Source organism: Balaenoptera acutorostrata, chromosome 14 (genome assembly GCF_949987535.1).
Source record: "Balaenoptera acutorostrata chromosome 14, mBalAcu1.1, whole genome shotgun sequence".
Lineage (NCBI taxonomy): Eukaryota > Metazoa > Chordata > Mammalia > Artiodactyla > Balaenopteridae > Balaenoptera > Balaenoptera acutorostrata.
In genome coordinates this window covers 34,769,330-34,790,218 of record NC_080077.1, presented here as the reverse complement: position 1 = coordinate 34,790,218, position 20,889 = coordinate 34,769,330, and the positions used below count along the sequence as shown (strand labels likewise).

At 39.5% G+C, this 20,889-nt stretch overlaps 1 protein-coding gene and 1 long non-coding RNA gene across 6 annotated transcripts in view; one reads left to right on the top strand and one right to left on the bottom strand.

The window, feature by feature from the left end:
- PTPRK (protein tyrosine phosphatase receptor type K) overlaps positions 1-20,889 on the bottom strand; it is a 562,741-nt gene that overhangs the window by 527,981 nt on the left and 13,871 nt on the right. The gene's annotated exons all lie outside the window — the stretch shown is intronic.
- LOC103020653 (uncharacterized) lies at positions 629-13,223 on the top strand. Its single transcript, XR_451816.3, has 4 exons — positions 629-729; positions 969-1,121; positions 3,366-3,455; positions 13,105-13,223. It is a non-coding gene; the product is annotated as an uncharacterized LOC103020653 (long non-coding RNA).

The window sequence follows — 20,889 nt, the reverse complement described above, 5'->3', positions numbered from 1 at the left end:
CAAAAGAATATAATATTTGGAACCTAAATAACAGCACATAATTATCCTTGAAACAAGGGTTCCACCTCACCTTCCATGTTGAGCACCGTGATACTGTGATTTATAATATGAGATATATGTTGGTCTTCAGCCCTGTTTCCAGCACAGAGCTCCTAAAACACTTGGCATTTCCTAAGTGAAAAGAGCAATAAAGGTCTTGATATTCATAACAAATCCCTTTCAACCACACCTGAGTTCATGTTAATGCGATGACCTTTGAAAAGTACCTAAAGAAGGGGGCTGGTTGCCAGGGGAACCCATCACGTGATTGGAGGGTTGGAACTTTTCAGTCCCACCCCCTCACAACACAAAACACCTCTGGGGAGGGAAGAGAGGCTGGAGGTTAACTCTATTGCCAAGGGCCAATTATTTAATCAATCTTGCCTCTGTAATGAAGCCTCCATAAAAACCCAAAAGAGGGCTTCCCTGGTGGCGCAGTGGTTGAGAATCTGCCTGCCAATGCAGAGGACACGGGTTCGAGCCCTGGTCTGGGAAGATCCCACATGCTGCAGAGCAGCTGGGCCCGTGAGCCACAATTGCTGAGCCTGCGCGTCTGGAGCCTGTGCTCCGCAACAAGAGGCCGCGATAGTGAGAGGCCCGCGCACCGCGATGAAGAGTGGCCCCCGCTTGCCGCAACTAGAGAAAGCCCTCGCACAGAAACGAAGACCCAACACAGCCATAAATAAATAAGTAAATTAATTAATTAATTTAAAAAAAAAAAACCCAAAAGAACTGGGTTCAGAGAGCTACTGGGTTGGTGAAAACATGAAGATTTTGGGGGAGTGGGGTGCCTGGAGAGGGCATGGAAGCCCTGAGCCCTTTCCCTATACCTTGCCATGTGCATCTCTTCCATCTGGCTGTTCCTGAATTATATCCTTTTATAATAAACCGGTGATCTAGTAAGTAAAATGTTTCTCTGATTTCTGTAGCCACTCTAGCAAATTAATTAAAGCCAAGGAGGAGGCTGTGGGAGTCTATCAGAAGCACAGGTGACAACCTGGACTTGCGATTGGCATCTGAAGGAGGAGGGATAGCCTTACAGGGCTGAGCCCTTAACCTGTGGAGTCTGATGTTATCTCCAGGTAAACAGTGTCAGAACTTAGTTAATTGCTTGGTGGTGTTGAAAAAAGAAAAAAAAAACGCACATTGGAATTGGTGTCAGTATCAGAGGCCTGTTAGATAATTCCATGTTAAAATTGCTTGAATGCAAAGAAAAATTTTTTTAAAAACCTATTTACAGTTAGTTTTGCCAATAAGTAGCCCAGATTTAGCATTTCTGGGAGTGAGTATTGAGGGAATGTCGTTCAGGAAGAAAATCGTTATACTAACATTGTTACAGTGGTATTGAAGTTTTTCAATAAATAAATTTAAATGTCATTTAATTCTTTAAAATCTGATTAGAATTTTTAAAACTGAGTTTCATCTGTAATGAAACATGCAATAATTACTTTCTTTCGCCTTTCACTGGCAAATAAAATGGTTTAAAACTAGACCAAGCTTAGAGACATCAAAAAAAAAAAATTTTGCACTGACATAAAGTCATTGATCTCTAATGGGAAAGAAAAAAAATCTACTGTATATGAAAATAATTTTTCTCAAAAATTACATCCTTTTATTTTTATTGTGACTAGGCTTCAGAAAAGAGCATACTTAAAAAAAAATACAATTCATGTGATTCTCTAATATACTTTCCACAAATCATAAGCCTAATGTTTTGAAAATATTTCCACAGCAACCAATTTCAGTGACATAAATTGAGGAGGGTACATTCAGGTATTAAATAAGATAACTATTTTATAAAGACAAATATCTTATTTTGAAAATAAAATATATTTTCTACTGAAATTATACACAGAAATACAGAGATAACAAAGTGATTCCTTGATAGAAAAAAAACACTTCATAAATCATTCTAAGGCAGTTTATGTTTAAAGTTTCACACTTAAAGTAAAGCATAATACCTTGTTTCTTCCAATCTATCATAATAAAAAGTGAAGTGGGGGCTTCCCTGGTGGCGCAGTGGTTGAGAGTTTGCCTGCCGGTGCGGGGGACACGGGTTCGAGCCCTGGCCTGGGATGATCCCACATGCCGCGGAGCAACTAGGCCCGTGAGCCACAATTACTGAGCCTGCACATCTGGAGCCTGTGCTCCGCAGCAAGAGAGGCCGCGATAATGGGAGGCCCGCGCACCGCAATGAGGAGTGGCCCCCACTTGCCACAACAAGAGAAAGCCCTCGCCCAGAAACGAAGACCCAACACAGCCATAAATAAATAAATTAATTAAATTAAATAAACCCAAAAGTTAAAAAAAAAAGTGATATTAACATGATTTCAGAAACTATGCTTATCATGTAATAGTCAATCATATAAATTAAGTAAAATATAAAATCTTAACATTAATCACTACAGTGTAATTATTTTCATCTATGTCTAAATATCTGTATCAAATTATATTTATATGAAAGGCACCTGACAAAGTACATAAAGTAGTCTCCCTTTACTTACATCTTAAAAGGAAGATCAGGACAAGAGTCCAAGTATTCATTTATAAGTTTTGCTTTCCTATACAACCTACACATTTGCAAATGCATGGGAAATGGTTAATAAGCTCAGAAATAATTATTTCCCAGACCAATTCCAATGTAGCTATGTATGTAATCCATTCTGTATGTATTTTCAGGCAAGATCCCACAATGTACCTACCCTCAATGGTCACAGCATTTTTACAACTGCACCATTTCTTTAGGTTTAATGAGGCATAAGTAAATATCTACCAAAAACACTATCATATTTTAAAGACCATTTTAAAACATACAACATATTAAACATACTTTAAAATAATTAAAAAGCACTCAATCCATCAGTTAGACCAGTCTTGGGCATTAACATGGACACTTTTTTTTTTTTTAATAAATTTATTTATTTATTTATTTTTGGCTGTTCTGGGTCTTCACTGCTATGTGCGGGCTTTCTCTAGTTGGGGCGAGCGGGGGATACTCTTCATTGCAGTGTGCAGGCTTCTCATTGCAGTGGCTTCTCTTGTTGTGGAGCATGGGCTCTAGGCGCACGGGCTTCAGTAGTTGTGGCACTCGGGCTCAATAGTTGTGGCTCGCGGGCTCTAAAGCACAGGCTCAGTAGTTGTGGCGCACAGGCTTAGTTGCTCCGCAGCATGTGGGATCTTCCCGGACCAGGGCTCGAACCCGTGTCCCCTGAATTGGCAGGCAGATTCTTAACCACTGCACCACCAGGGAAGTCCCAACATGGACACTTTAATTCTAACAAATTTTCCTCTAATTTCTCCCTTTCCCTCTTCCTGTCCTTTCCCAGAAATTCCTTTCCAAAAGATGGCAATCAGGGATATACTACAAAAGCATCCTGTAACAGAAATAATGAGACTAATGCTGGGAAAAAATGAAGGTGAGTTTTGCTATCATTTGAGAAGTTAATGCATGACAAGAAAATTTCAACAGTGTTTGCTGACCCTGCTCATTCTGAACCATGAAATTGTTTGAGCCATGCAAATTACTAACCATGATAAAAATAAGGGATTCTACAGATATATCATTCCTATACAGTACACGCCATGGGTACTGTGCACTAGAAAGCAAAGAGGTGGGCAGAGGAAAGGAGGGAAGGGAAAATGCCAGAGGCAGTATGTAGTCACACAACCCAGGCCCAGTTAGTGGGAAGCTCTGTCCACATGAGAACCAGTACAGCATAGTGGTTAACCACATTGATTAAATAATCACACTTTCCAAGTGTGATTCCTGACTTGGTCATTTTCTAGCTGTATGACCTTGAGCCAGTTGCTTAATATCTCTGTGCCTCCATTTCCTCATATGCAAAATTGGTCTTTATTAATCTATAAGGGCTGCCATAACAATATACCACACACTAAGTGGCTTAAACAATACATTTATTTTCTTGAAGTTCTGGAAGTCCAAGATCAGTGTGCTATCAAGGTTCTCCTGAGGGTTCTCTCCTTGGCTGGCAGATGGCTGCCTTCTCCCTGTGTCCTCCCATGGCCTCTTCTCTGTGCACTTGCATCCCTGGTGTCTTTCTCTTCTTATAAAGACACCAGTTCTATTGGATTAGGGCCCCACCCTTATGACCTCATTTAACTTTAATTAGCTCATTAAAGGCTCTACCTTCAAATACAGTCACATTCCGAGTTAGGACTTCAACATATGAATGGGGGGGGGAATCACAATTCAGTTTCTAAGAGTGTATAACAATAATACCTACCCTCAGATGATGTAGTGAAGATTAAATGTGTTAATTTACATAAGGTGTCTGGCACATGGGACGTACTATATAAGTGCTTACTATTAGGCTAAGTTCCATTAAATTTACATTTCTAACAAGTACCCACAAATCACAGCATCAGGTGGATGAAAACAGACATTAGTAATCTGTCTTTAAAATGTCTTGTATGGGAATGGTGATATCTTCGGGGAAAATGTAGGACACATCTTTCTGGAAACATTTATCTCAATTCAAAACCAGGGTGGTTAATATAGAAATGTTAGTAGTTCCTAACCAGGAGCAAAACCAATATATAGGTTTGATTTTCTCACATTCCCAGTGGGACACAAAGGCTTTTTGTGTCTCAGGATTATGTACTGATAAAGAATGCGGAAGGAATGTTTATGAGGAAGCAGACAAAAGCAGCCTGACTCCCATGTATCCACACTTGGCAGCTGTACTGTAGTTTGGGTTATACCAATAATTTCCAATTATTTTACCTGAGGTCAATTCCCAAGCTGGAAAACAGTGATGAGAACGTCAGATTAATTTAGACAGACTCAAGTACTCATACGAACACCAAAATCTACCACCAACTTAAAATTAGGCTTACGTTAATATATAATTTTTTATCTTGTCACTTTTTCAATCGCCCTTCATGATCCTGGTCAGGGCTCTGTGTACCACAAACATGACGGGTGCAGAAGAAAATGGTTGACAGCAGAAAGGACAAGGGTAGCAAAAATTACAACAAGCACAGGATGCTAAAAGCTAAGCTAGGCTGCTAGGTAACTAAGAGCCCAAGCATTAAGGCAGGAAGAGTTCTAGGTGATGAAGCTTCCCCTGGGAATTGATTCACCAATGTTCCCAATTTTTTAAATGAATTTAACATAATCTTCTAATTGTGGAAGTCTGATCCTATCGCTCCCCTGCCTAAAACCCTTCAATATCATCAGGTTGTCTCCAAGATAAAGTCGACACTCCGTGGCACAAGACCCAAGGGTTTTCCAATCCAGCCCCAACAAATTGCCACATTCGCCTCTAGTGTCTTCAAAGACACCAGTACCAGTTCTTACTGCTTTATTTCTGGGCCCTTCACAGGCTACTCTCTCTGCCTAGAAAATCCTCCTCGGCTCTCTGTTAACCTTCTCATTCCTGCACGTCTTTAGATCTCAAAACTGCTATCACTTACTAGGTAAACTCCATCCAACCATCCCCAATTGAGTAATCTGGCTCTTCAGTGTGTTCCCACAATGCCAAAACCTAACACTATTATCGAATTTATCATACTGGTATGCTGTAAATATGTAAGCCACTCCCCTGTTCTTCATCTGGAAACTCCAAGGGTAAGACTTAACACAACTGTTCCCTCATCTGTGCTGCTTTTCTTGACTTTTCCAGGGAGAGCCAGTTTTTCCCCAGTCTGTTCTCTCTCAGCATTTCATTCCTAAGTGAGTTAGAATGTTTCTCAACAAGTCCATTTCTCTCAACAGACTGAAGTTCCTGGAGGGCAAAATCTAAACAGACCCCAACACAGTGCCTAGCATACACTCATGGCTTAACACATTTGCTGTTACTAACTGGCTATTCATGAATTTGCTTGAGGTTTTGCAGACTAGGTCTTACGCTGAAGTTCATCGTGACCAGTTTTTTAAAAGCATATAATAATTTAATTAAATCAGGTGTTATGTTAAATAATAAAATAAGCTACATTCTGGTAAGTTTTGACAAAGATTTTCCCTTCAAAATACATCTCTTACAATTCGTATTATTATACTTCAGACAAGACTTAGGAAGTTTTCTGACCAGCCAGAATTACAGTGTGTAAATAAGGAACAGCTTTGAAACCGCTGCCCAACAGCTGGAGGACTCAGTAGGAGCCCCAAAGTAAGAAAACACTTGTTTCCTGGGGGGGTAAAAGCTTAGAGCCAAACACAATGGTACAACAGAAACAACAAAACAAGAAAAAAACGTTTACAGGATTTATCTTGACTCTTTGGGAAAGAAAATAAAATATTACAAGCCTTCTATCGAAGGGGCACCGTGCCGTCATGCAATCCAAAAGCATTTTAAAGTCTGCCCATGATGTTTTCTAGTAAACATTTCCGAAAGAGCCTGAAACTTGATTTATGTGCATGAAAGGGAATTAGAGTATACCTCCTACACTTTACAATTCACGTTAAAATTGTCATAATGCCCTCAAAGTATGTGGGGAAAAATAAGAGTTGAACTCCTATTTTTCTGACTTTAGTAAGCAGCCAAATGGTAAAATCTTTGCTATTTTCCAAAAAAAAAGATTCTCAGTTCTCGTATGTGTCCATTTTCTAAGACAAGTCATTAAAGAAAGCAATTTTTTTAAAGTGTTCTTCCTTCCTCCATATCTTATTACACACCAACTCCATGCAATCTAAAAGAAACTGTGTATATATGTAAGGGTTGGGGCATACATATACAGATATATGTATTTATATATACTCTAAAGAAGAGAAAGGTTAACAGGGGAAGAACTTCGAAAAGAGTAAAGGTTATCACTCAAGGAAGCTAAAGTATAAAGGAGAGAAAGAATCAATACAGAAAGGTGCCCGAGGATAAGGAGCCAGCTGTTTGGAACTGAAATGGGTAATTTTCAATGACTAAGTTTTCAACAGACACACATGTACATATATTTACACATATCCCTTAAACCACAGTAGAAAGGGAAACAATTTTGAGAAGTTAGAATATTCAATCATGATGCCTAAAATACAATCAAGCAGGGGAAAAGTAACATGCAAATTTGTTTTTAAATTCTTAGGGAGGCAAAGGTCCAAAACACCCAACTTTCATGTTCTCTATCTTGGTAAATGTTACAGTTTAAACCAGGTGCTTAGGCAGCATCTCTCATCCTTTCCTCTAAATCCCCACAAATCTATCAGTAAGCTCTATCGTTCCTACCTTCAAAATACCTCTCTTACCTGTCCGTTCTCTCACCCTACCCTCATCCAGACCACTATCATCCCTGAGATTACCAGGATGTCTTCCTAACTGGTCTCCCCCAAATCCATATGGCCTTATCCAAACCATTTTTCACACTGTTCTCAGAGTGATCCTTATAAAATGAAAATCGGATGATGTCTTTCACCCACTTTGGTTCCCCCCTTTTTCCTTATAACAAAATCCTCACAATTACTTATAGCCAAGCTCCTCTTCACAGTCTCCTCTCCAACCACGGTCGGCTTTTGTCAGTTGCTACAAAATACCACCTTCTCTCCAGTCTTCATGCCTTCATGCAGGCTGTGCTCTTTGCTTGGTATCTTCTGCCCAGCTTTCTTAAAGTCAAGAATTCCCGTTCACTCTTGGGTTCTCAGTGACTTCAAGGCAAGGGTAATCTTCCTGAGAGAACTTCTCCTTATATTTCTCCCTACATTTCTTTATAGAACTTTACAACCTTATCGTTACTTAATTATGTATAAGTATCTGTTTAACATCAGTCTACCCTAGACTTTAAGGACCATGAGGAAAGGTCCATGATGTAAGGAACCATGTCCTCCGTCCCTAAAAACATGCCACGGTGAAGATGCTCAATGTATATTTAAAGATTCATTGAGTGTCCTCCAAAATCTTGGGAGAAGAAGCAGGCCTAATGAGGAAGTCTGAGCTTAGATTACAGCAATGTGATAGCTGGAAAAAAACAATTTCTTAAATCTTGAGGTTGAAAAGTAGGTTAGACAGAGAGGGAGCTAGTCATAAAATCCTGTCCTGTAGTAAAGTGAAAAACAAAGAATATTAATTATAAAATTCTTCCTATGATTGTTATATACTTCATCTAGTAAGGAATTTATCATATACTTTATATCTTGACAGTTTCTATCTAAATGCTATACATATAGTAGTATTTAATAAAGGACTATTTTTAATATAAACTATTAAGTCAAAATGAAATAACTTAAATTTAATTTAGGATCTGGGATTTTGAGACCAGGTCCAGATTTAATCTGTACATGGCCTTGTCCTAGAAGATCCTAAAGACAGCAATATTTAAAATAATGTCACTTCCTTTAGCTTGACCATTAGTAAAAACATACACAGCCTTTAAAATTATTACCATCCAGTGAAATTCATTATCTTCTAAACAAACATTGTATAAACCAACTCTGCTTCTAAATAAATGTTACACACGGTATCATAATGAACTAACGATGATGTGATGTGACATTTTCAGGTGCGGCTTGTGGAACTGCTCTCATTTTATAATAAAATCCTTCATAAACAGAAAAGATGATAGTTTTCCCTCAGAAATTTTTACTCAAAATATGTTTATAATGCATGGCATCACAGTAAACTAAAGAAGGCCAGAGGGGCTCTGGAATCAGTAAAACATTACAGGTAACAAACATTAGATTACTTATAAACTAAAAGGGATAATATCCGAAAAGGATAACAAAATAACCCTATGCCATAACCCTTCCACACACACAACAGCATGGGACTAATCACTTATAAAATTGCCTTATGGTAATTGTCAACATTGGAGATGACTGTATTCTACACTGCCAGCAGTGAAGTAAATTTTCACTTCAGAGGTATAAAATAAACATTCAAGTGCTAATCAGTAACAGAACACTAATCTTAATAGTTTTAAGCTGCCAGGGAATGAGGGACTGAATAACGTTAAACTCCCTTTTTAAATATTTTTAACTTAATTATCCCTGGCTATACACTGAAAAAATAAAACTTTTAAAACAAAGTAGACAGAAATAAAATTAACTCTAAATACTTGAGATTTTTATCTTGCTTTGAAATGAGTAAGTGTAAAATTTCACACTTAACCAAGTAACATCAAAAATGAGAGTTGTACACTTAAATACTTTGGCTTTCTTGTTTTGACTGAATCCTTCCCATTTCCCCTCCTTTATTTCTCATTATTCCATCACTCTTACACATTCTCTCCCAGTATTAATTCATGCATATTTTGAGAAGCCCTGTGCTCTTAGTTTAGATCCAAAGTTTAAGTGATTATCACTTATCAGAAGGGTTTTTTCCCCTCCCTTTCTGTCGATCTAACACAAAAACAGTAAAATCTCATTAATTGAAGGTGGTGTGAGGTGATTCTGTGAATCATTTTAAATTTTGAATTGATGAATACTTTAAAAGAAAAAATTTTTTATACTTCAAAGTACTGTTTCTAACAGTAAGTGTTTTTTAACATGTTGACTAACATTAAGTCCTCTAGAGGATTTTTCTCATGAATAGGTATGGGTGCTTTGCTATTAGCATACTGTTTATATCTGAAGTGTGAAAAAGTAAAACAATTAGTTCTCTTAGGAACTGTAAATAAATCCCCTGAAACTGTAGTTATCCTATTTCCTTAACACTTTTTTTCTCAAGTTGTTAAAAAGATAAATCACAGCCACACTTGCATTCGAAGGACCCTAACTTGCAATCTAAGGACAATTCCAGAAGGCCTGCCCCTCCCTGCAGGGGCCCAGGAATCCACATTTGGGGTATTTCTTTGAGAAATCTCAGCACTTGGAGTATGGGGGCTCTTCCTGCCCACTTCAACTAACCACCTCCCTCCAACCCACTCATGAGACGTTTACTCAGCTCAATAAACAACACTTGGCAAAGAGCCTGCCTCTACTTAATTTGCATCCCAATATCCTCCTGTGCTTTTAGTTAAGACTAGACTCAGGAGCTGCTGGAGAAGAGAGGCATCAATGCTCCTCTGTCCAGATAACTTCCTGTTCCTCTAAATGTTGAGAAATCTGCTTAATGACGATAACGTTCATAACTCTAAGCCTCTGAATGTATACTGAATTATGAGGTTATTCCATACTGACATACAAAATGCAAAATATGCATGTTTTTATCATTATATCCTGAAATTAGGCCACAGAATAAATACGGAGTAAAAACATACCAGATGGCCACATAGATAGAAAGACAGATGACTGGGGCGAGAGAGAGAGAGAGAAAGAGTGAAAGAGAAAAGAAAGAGACAGAGACAGAAGGAGAGGAGACAGGCAGTAGACAACTAGCTACTTTACTGGCTACTTGTATTTATTAAAATACCTCCACTCAAAAGTTTTATCATCAATTGGAGGTTTTATGTTTGCTTTCTGTTCCACTGCTGTTGTTTTTCTATACATCTTGGATATCTTTTTTTTTTTTTTTAAGGATTTTCTTATTTATTTATTTATTTATTTATTTATTTTTGGCTGTGTTGGGTCTTCGGTTCGTGCGAGGGCTTTCTCCAGTTGCGGCAAGCGGGGGCCCCTCTTCATCGCGGTGCGGGGACCGCTCTTCATCGCGGTGCGCGGGCCTTTCTCTATCGCGGCCCCTCCCGTCGCGGGGCACAGGCTCCAGACGCGCAGGCTCAGCAATTGTGGCTCACGGGCCCAGCTGCTCCGTGGCATGTGGGATCTTCCCAGACCAGGGCTCGAACCCGTGTCCCCTGCATTAGCAGGCAGACTCTCAACCACTGCGCCACCAGGGAAGCCCTTGGATATCTTTTTATTTAGAACTTTTTAGATGTTCCACTGAATATCACCATTGGTATTTCAAATTTTTGTTGAAAATCAAGTTTTATTTACACAGTGTTATTTTTCTTTTAAAACCAAGATGCGGGTTTATTTGAAGACACATGTAGATAATGAGCTTGTACAGGTATGTCCAAAGTACATTTGCCTTCTGTTGTTCTGTAAAGAATATCACCAAAATAGGAAAAGTAAATATAAATAAAAATCATAGCTACTTTATTCACAACATCTTGTCATAAACAAGAAACAAAAACTATTAAAAGTACTCGACAGGAATGATCTCTACTCATGAAACAATGAATTGGAGACTTGTGAGTTTGAAAAATACTTTAAAAGGCACTTAAATCCGACCATCTCTAGTCAAACCTGGTAGTCAATGAAGCCTCTGAAGAGGCAGAGAGCAAGTTACTGTACTACTAACACCTTATTTTGTGTATAGCTCCTTTAAGGTTAGAAGAGCATATTTACATCAATTACCTTACTTGATCCTTACAAGCCTGTAAAGAGTTAGGGTGGTGGTGGTAGCATTCTCCCCAACGGAGGGTAAGGAAAGAGGCCGGGGGAAGTTAAATCAGTAATTTGCCAAATTAAGCAAAACCTGTGCTCTTTGTAATCTGCTAGAAGTGCCACAACATAATAGCTAAAGAATGACCTTGGAGTTTATAAACTGTTGACTTTGGACACATCACAGACCTAGGATTACTTCATAGGATTGTAGCGAGCATTATGTGAAAAAAAGTGTAGAGGCTTTCCCACTTTTTTGGTCAGAGCCACAGAGGAAAATTCTTCTCACATTGTGACTCAGTACACAGAAACATAAAGATAAATAAATCTATGTAATAAAGGCCAAAGTTTCAAGAAACAATACTTCCTCTATAAGATACATGCTTATTTTTATTATTGCTGTTATTAATATATATTCTTCTATTTCATTTTTTAAAAAACTGGTTGCTACCAACTAAATTGAATTTGGTACCCACAAAATGGGTGGTCACGTGCATTTTGAAACTACTGAGCTGAGGCTTATAAAGTTCTTAGCTCAGTGCTGGACCCAGTAAACCCTAAAATGTTAGTTACTGAAAATAATACTTCTAAAAGTAAATGTCATCATAGGTTAGTGGACCTAAAACATTAAAAAGGATACAGCTTTTGCCCTTGAAATGACAGTCTAGACGTGACATGTAAACAACCCAGAGAAATATACACTAAGGGCTTCAGTTACTGACACAGAATCAGGTAAAATCCTGATGCTCAGGTAAAATCATTGTTGTGTCATGTCATCAGGCTTCAGTGAAAAAGTGGCTAAATATAGTGAGAAATGAATTACAGATCTTTATCAGGCTCTGCTGAATAAACAGTGTTGAGATACAAAATAATGCAAAGTGGAAGTTGTCTCTCAAAAACAGATGCTCTAAAATGGGTGGTCCCAGGTAATACAATCATGTGATTAACTCAGAATGGGGGTGGGGGGAGTCTTTCATTTCAATCACTGTGACCACTCTTGGTAAGCTTTCCAGCCTTATGAATTACAATATACCTAGCATAATTAAATCTTTGATTATACAGCTAATTCAGTCATCTTTGTGAATATCAATTAATTGCTAGAGTATTCTAGGCATAAAGATAAGAGACTGAGTTTAAAGTCTACTGATCCCAGGTCACACAGTAGAAATTGATTTTATAAAGTAAATCCCTGAGAGTTTATATGAACATATGCCTCTTTTCTATGACCATGTAAGTGCAGAAAACAGACGTTTCAATTACATACTACAGGCATAACTTGTTTTCCTGCACTTGGCTTTACTACACTTTGCAGATATTGAGTTTTTTACAACTTGAAGGTCTGTGACAACCCTGTGTTGAGCAAGTCTTTCAGCGCCATTTTTCCAACAGTATTTACGTACTTCGTGTCGCTGTGTCACATTTTGGTAATTCTCACAGTATTTCAAATTTTTTCATTATTATTATACTTGTTAAGGTGATCTGTGATCAGTGACCTTTGCTGTTACTACCACAACTCACTGAAGACTCAGAGGATGGTTAGCATTTTTTTAGCAATCAAGTATTTTTTAATTAAGGTATGTACACTGTTTTTTAGACATACTGCTATTGCACACTTAATAGACTCCAGTATAGTGTAAGCGTGTTTTATATGCACTGGGAAACCAAAAACTTCGTGTGACTCTCTATTTCGATGTTCACTTTATTGCAGCGGTCTGGAACCAAACACACAACATCTCTGAGGTACGCCTGTACACGTTTTGTTAATACTGAGTAATATTTGTCTCTTTTTTCCCACTTAGTTTCTTCAAGAATGGGAGACCACTAATTGAGAAGAATTAAAATCTATATTTTGTTTTGATCAGACTGGAAACATTTTGTTATGGAATTAGTTTCAAATTGTAAAGTTTGGAATGCTTCCAATTTCTCGAAATTGTCTTATATGAGGGAAGACAGATTTTCCCCAGATATGAGATGAAAGATTTCATATTAGATATACAGAGAGAAATCCATTTTGCCAAAATAAGTCACTTGGGCACAGTCAGCACTTTGTCATATTGCAAAACTCAGTGAACACATACATACATACACACATACACACCCTCCTATCAAAAAGAAAAAAACACACATACACAACATATTCACTATCTGCCAATTTCAAAAAAAAATCTTGCAATATACTCTAAAGTATGCATATCTTATTTTTAGACACTAACTTCTTTGTGGGCAGAGCCTAAAAAAGGCATACGGGCATGCACAGGAATTTTCATTTAGCAGGTTTAACCTATAGGACATTTTTTAGAACATGGAATATTCTTGCCTTATAGAAATAAATATAAAAGAGCATGTGTTAAAACAAACATTTCATTTGTATTTGACACTGGTAGAGATTAAATAATGAAAAAATGTTTAAATCAAGCAAAAGAACCAGAAGTAACTTTAGCTATCAACTGCATAATTCAGTGGAAAATAATAATATAAAATATCATTAAACCAAGACCTCAAATAAATTTACGATAAAAAATATATGCTTTACATAAAAAAGGTAGATTTTGTAGATGTTAATTTCATATACATCAAGAAAAAAATCCACCAAAGCAATGGAAAGCAGAATGTGATGCAAATCCATTCACTGTCACTGACATTTATTCTCTAAATATTTCTGAATACACAAATGCTGGGTGGGCCACAAGCAGTGTGTTATTACCAGGATTATATAATAATTTTCATGCTATACTGGCTGGAAACCCACTACCTACTGTGTAGTATTCTGGCAAAAATGGTGCTTAGCATGAAAATGCACATAATTCAAAGGCAATGACAAGCTTACTCTTTAAGTAGACTTAGCAGGGCTCTACATTAACAGTCCTTAAGGAGAGCCTGACTACTGACACCAACAACTTCCACCAAAGACGTTCACCCTGGGCAGTGAGGAAACTTGAGTTAAACAGAAACACAGTCTTCTTGGGACTTTTCCTGAGACTAGGCTCTACAGTGGATGCCCCAAAGCCTCTGACATCAGCATTTTATATCGATGAACCTAAACCTTCTTGATAACCGAATCCTCACTAATGGGTTTCAAGATGGACTTAGTCTTTCTCACTAAATTCTGCTGTTCGGAAACAGTGTTCTAGAAAAGCCCCATAATTAAAGAGGACCCACTCACTGGGCCCCTCACACCCATATCCAAGATTATAATGCACCACATGGTACGCTGGAGCAAGCCTATACCAGCACCTGACAGTCAGTTATTAAAATTTTCAGCAATTTGTGAGCCAGTTGTTAATCACAGCCATTAAAAAATTAAATTATAAAAACTTACATTTTGGGGCTTCCCTGGTGGCGCAGTGGTTGAGAATCTGCCTGCCAATGCAGGGGACACGGGTTCGAGCCCCGGTCTGGGAAGATCCCACATGCCGCGGAGCAACTGGGCCCGTGAGCCACAATTGCTGAGCCTGCGCGTCTGGAGCCTGTGCTCCGCAACAAGAGAGGCCGCGATAGTGAGAGGCCCGCGCACCGCGATGAAGAGTGACCCCCACTTGCCACAACTAGAGAAAGCCCTCGCACAGAAACGAAGACCCAACACAGCCAAAAATAAATAAATAAATAAAATTTAAAAAAAAAAAACAACTTACATTTGAATAAATTATATTTAAAACAGAGGTATTAACTCAAAACTCTTCACTTCCTAATTATTTTACTATTACTACATTTATGTTTTGAGGTTATCTCCTTCTCTTATGTCTGTATGGTGCAAATACCATACTGTGCTGTGCTACCATGCACCTCTTCCCAACTCTGTGTCAGTGACGTTGGTAATTTGAAATCAGCCATAGGGAGGAGTATTTACATGGTGGAAATTGGCAAATGCTAAAACTTGAATTTCCATGGGGGTTGTTTTTTTTTTTTTGAGAGTTGATTATTAAACATTTACCACCATCACCATTACCTCCTCATTTTTCCATGAGCATTGTGTGCCCGTTCTTGGGAATTCTGTCATGGTTGGCATTCTGATCCAGAAAGGCCTAACTAATCACCCCCAGAGTGACTGTCCTTTGTCCATGTCCTGATGGTCCTTGCCCCATGTCTCTCTCATTCAGAGTACCCCCTTACTCTGAATTATACCTTTTATATTTCTAGATCCCAACTAGTCTGTGAGTACAGGGACTTAGTCAACTTTTTCATCTTTCTGCCCTCTGGGCTAAACACACTGCTTGGCACAAAATGGACATGCATTAAACGCTTGGTGAACTTAACCAAATTAACATGAAAGAACTGAGACAAGCTCTGCCATATACATCTTAGTGAATCAAGAGGCCACTAGCTCACCAGCCTCTAACAGGGATCTTAATCTATCATATGAGTGCACATAACAACGCTGCCTGCCCCAACAAGGTATTGCTAAAAGGAAAGTGCTAATAATTTAGACTGGTATCTCCTACTTTAACAAGCTCAAAAGAATATTATATTTGACATGCTGTCATTAAAGTTTAAGTCTATTGCCATAATGTACAGAATAGACACATCCTTTTTGTCATTGCTCACATAAAAGACAACACTTGGTGTAGCCATAATCCCAACAACAATAGATGAGGGTGTCAACAACTATAAGTCTCCACCTCAAAGGAAAACTCTCACTGCTTTCAAGGCATTGGCACCTGAAAAAATAAATGCTGATATGACATCCTGCCCCTCCTTTCTCTCGTCCTCTTTACTTGACTATATTTGAAAGCAACATGAGACACTCTTAATAAAATTACATGCTTTTCGAAAATGTGTCCGCAACCAGGGAAGCTTGTGGTGTAATTATGAATGAGTGATGGGGTTGGATAGAGTGCTTCTATCTATTACTGTCCTGACTGCAAACTGTGAGCAAACTGTGAAGAGACCAGGAAAGATCTTAAATAGATACTTCAGTGAACAGCATGTACTTGTGGGAAACCCAAAGCACTGCCCTATGGATTCCTGTACCTAAGCTAAAGTAGTGAACAACAGCCCTCAAAGCAATTCCCAGGCCTCACCTAGGATCTGCACTCCTGATAAGAATGGGCCAGACGGTCCAGCGGTTAAGCCTCTGTGCTTCCAATACAGGGGACACAGGTTCGACCCCTGGTCGGGGAACTACGATCCCACATGCCAAGCGTCCAAAAAAAAAAAAAAAACAAAACCAGGATTCCTTATCAAATCCTCCTGGGTGAGGACACATAGTTTTCAAGGGCAGGAGCCCACTGTGTCCCCCTTTGCCTGCCAAGCAAAAAAGCTATCCTTTTCTACTTCACCCAAAACTCCGTCTCCAAGATTTGATTTGGCACCAGTGCACAGAGAAGCTGAGCTTTCAGCATCAGGGGGAGGGGCCCAACAGTGCCCAAGATGGATTTTTGTAGGAAGGATGAAGTCTTAGAGTCAGAATTAACTTGATTTAAGGAAAATAAATTTAGCAAACTAAGATTCATACCCAATATATTTGTTTGATTGTGTAGCTCCCTCTTTCTTACCTCTCCTCTCTTTTTTTTTTTTTTTTTTTTTTTTTAAAGGATTTTCTTATTTATTTATTTATTTATTTATTTATTTTTGGCTGTGTTGGGTCTTCGGTTCGTGCGAGGGCTTTCTCCAGTTGCGGCAAGCGGGGGCCACTCTTCATCGCGGTGCGGGGACCGCTCTTCATCGCGGTGCGCGGGCCTTTCTCTATCGCGGCCCCTCCCATCGCGGGGCACAGGCTCCAGACGCGCAGGCTCAGCAATTGTGGCTCACGGGCCCAGCTGCTCCATGGCATGTGGGATCTTCCCAGACCAGGGCTCGAACCCGTGTCCCCTGCATTAGCAGGCAGATTCTCAACCACTGCGCCACCAGGGAAGCCCCTCTCCTCTCTTAAAAGTGGATTACTGGGGCTTCCCTGGTGGCACAGTGGTTAAGAATCTGCCTGCCAATGCAGCGGGCATGGGTTTGAGCCCTGGTCCAGGAAGACCCCACATGTCACAGAGCAATTAAGCCCATGCGCCACAACTACTGACCCTGCGTTCTAGAGACTGCGAGCCACAACTACTGAGCCCGCGCACCTAGAGCCCGTGCTCCGCAACAAGAGAAGCCACTGCAATGAGCAGCCCGTGCACCGCAACGAAGAGTAGCCCCCGCTCGCCGCAACTAGAGAAAGCCCGTGAGCAGCAACGAAGACCCAACGCAGCCAAAAATAAAAATAAATAAATTTATTTTTTAAAAAGTGGATTATCATTTGTATAAGCTATAATATATATATACATATTTTTCCCCATATACCCCCTCTCCTCACACACTCACAGCCTCCCCTACTCTCCACATCCCACACAAGCGTGGTATGTTTGTTACAATCGACGAACCACATTGACTCATCATTATCACCCAAAGGCCATCTTTACTCTTGATGTACATTCTATGGGTTTTGACAAATGTATAATGACATGTATCCACCACTGCACTATCATACAGAATAGTCTCACTGCCTTAAAGCTCCTCTGTGCTCTGCCTGTTCATCCCTCCCCTCCCCCACTGCCCCACAACCATTCATCTTTTTACTGTTTCCATAGTTTTGCCTTCTCCAGAATGTTATATAGTTGGAATTATACAGTATGTAGCCTTTCAGATCGACTTTTCACTTCTTAATATGCATGTCTTTTCATGGTTTGATAGCTCATTTCTTTTTAGTGCTAAATAAATATCTCATTGTCTAAATGCACCCACATTTATTTATCCATTCACCTACTGAAGAACATCTTGGTTGGTTCAAGTCTTGGCAATTATGAATAAAGATGTTATAAACATCCAAAAAAAAAAAAAAAACGGACCAGGAAAGGTCACAATCTACTCTCAAAATCTAAGACTTTGCCTTAAGAGCAAGGAGTCAGAGCTCCTGGTCCTTCAAGAGGTATCTGCACCTGGTTACGGGCTTGCCCAATTCCCTCATGCAAAAAGATTGGAAGCCACAGTCTGAACCACACTAACTAGAATTTACAGTTCCTGTATAGATTATTATATTTAAGTATACAGTCTATTATACATAGGTCTGTCATTCTCAGTCTTTTTCTGATTCAATATCCCTTATGTTTGTTATGAAATATATAAGGATCAGTCTGCTTTCCAAATAACTGGGTCATGATTCTGGAGCAGAGAACAAACAGTCAAGGTACACATCCCCTTTTTTGAATGGATCTATATTTAAGATTACATGTGCTGGGACTTCCCTGGTGGCGCAGTGGTTAAGAATCCTCCTGCCAATGCAGGGGACACAGGTTCGAGCCCTGGTCCGGGAAGATCCCACATGCCGTGAAGTGGCTGGGCCCCTGTGCCACAACTACTGAGCCTGCACTCTAGAGCCCACGAGCCACAACTACTGAGCCCACGTGCCACAACTACTAAAGCTCACGCACCTGGAGCCCGTGCTCCGCAACAAGAGAAGCCACCGCAGTGAGATGCCTGTGCACGGCAATGAGGAGTGGCCCCTGCTCGCCGCAACCTGGAAAAGCCTGCACGCAGCAACAAAGACCCAACGCAGCCAAAAATAAATAAATTAATCTTTTTTAAAAAAACAACTCACTTAAGATTACATGTGCCACAGAAGTTTTTGGGTATTTTTTTAAATAAATTTATTTATTTTTGGCTGCATTGGGTCTTCATTGTTGTACGCGGGCTTCTCATTGCAGCGACTTCTCTTGTTGCGGAGCAGGGGCTCTAGGCATGCGGGCTTCAGTAGTTGTGGCTCGCAGGCTCAGTAGTTGTGGCTTGCAGGCTCTAGAGCGCTGGCTCAGTAGTTGTGGCACACGGGTTTAGTTGCTCCGCAGCATGTGGGATCTTCCCAGGCCAGGGCTCAAACCCGTGTCCCTTGCATTGTCAGGCGGATTCTTAACCACTGTGCCACTAGGGAAGGCCCAGAAGTTTGTTTTTTAATGCTCCTTTTTATTAAGACATGAACCTGGTCATACAGTGTACCAAAATGACAACATCTTAAGAAACTTACTTTGTAAATGGAGAGGAGCTTATGAAGACCTGCTACCACCAGAATCACAAAGACCCAGTCAGGAGGAGCAACCAGTGAGGATACAAAATTGCATTATTATGGTAAACTGAATATTATAAGAGCACTTATTTCTGCAAGATTCAAGCCTGCAGTACAAATAGCTTCTGACTTAGAAAAAAAAAAAACTGACAAGAATGTTTAATTATATCTGGGGAGCAAACATTTTCACAGATATAACCCATGGAAAAGGGAAGTTTATTTCAATTAAAGCTAGAAGAGATGCAGTAAGAAGGTGAAAGAGAACAAGAAATCCAAAGCTTGAATTGGACATGAAATCCTTGTTCAAGTTTAGAAGGCTTTCCTCTGCACTGACTGGCCAAAGGGCAGCTGTGCAAGTGAGCTAACAGTTGTCAAAAGTTCAACCAGCCCCACGCTCCATACAGCAGGACTCTAAAAGGGCTTTACCCTGTTGACAATGGCTTGAAAAACAGATTTGAAACTACCAAGGCTAAGGAGGACTAAAAAGCAACAAAAAGAAAAAGAAAACAAAAAAAAAAGTTATCTAAAATTCATAGGTAAATGGCTATTCTAAATGCCCATAATGTATTTACTTATCGTGTGTCAAGCAGTACAGATATTCTTTTCTATATCCTTTAGTTAAACAACATTCTTTAGGAGCTAAGGAGCCTCCCTATCTCTGCTTAATTCTAATAATCTCATTTCTAAATCTGAGTGCTGCTCCTAGACAAGACACTAGTCTCACTGGGATGGACACTTCTTGAAGTGGTATAGATCACACTTAACTTTCTGGTCAATTCTCATTTTAATCTTATTCCTGAATTAGAGTTTCCATATTTTAACTGAGATTAAATCTCTTCAGGGGGTAAGCTGTTTCACCAATGTCCCAAATTTCCCACCTCCTGCAAGCTCCCTAAAAAATGTTAAATGCATTTTCCACAGATTGTTTTAGGCATTTTACACCAAAAACTTGATCACATTCACTCTAGCTCCCACACCCATCACTTGATAGTGTTTTTTGGTTTGTTTTATTTTTGTCATTCTAAGATTCTGATTCTTAGGAATCAGTGTAAATTTGCCTATTGCTTTCATAAACACCGAATTATATTCTTTATAGTGCTTGCTGTGGTCTTTGTTAACCTGGCAGATGAGTTGATCTATTTCAGGCATCCTGTTATCTACTCTCTGCTGGTTTTATTTTAAAGTAAAAGATAATGCAGTCAGAAATTTTAAAAGATAACAGCATGGGATCAGGATATTCTGCAAACATTGTTTAATTTAGTCCAGTAATAATGATGACGATGGCCTCTCGCCTTCTGAGACGGCCCACATTCTGTCTATGGAGTGTGTCTCTCTAAATAAATCCACTTCTTACCTATCACTTTGTCTCTCACTGAATTCTTTCTGTGATGAGACATCAAGAACCTGAGCTTCATTAAGCCCTGAGACCAGGAACCAAGGCCCCCACCCAGGTGGAGGATGGCAACTTCAGGCTGAGCACAAGATTCCTGGAACACCGCCCTGTTACCTCACCACCAGCCAATCAGAAGAAAGTCATGCACCCTGCAGCCGTCACCCCAAA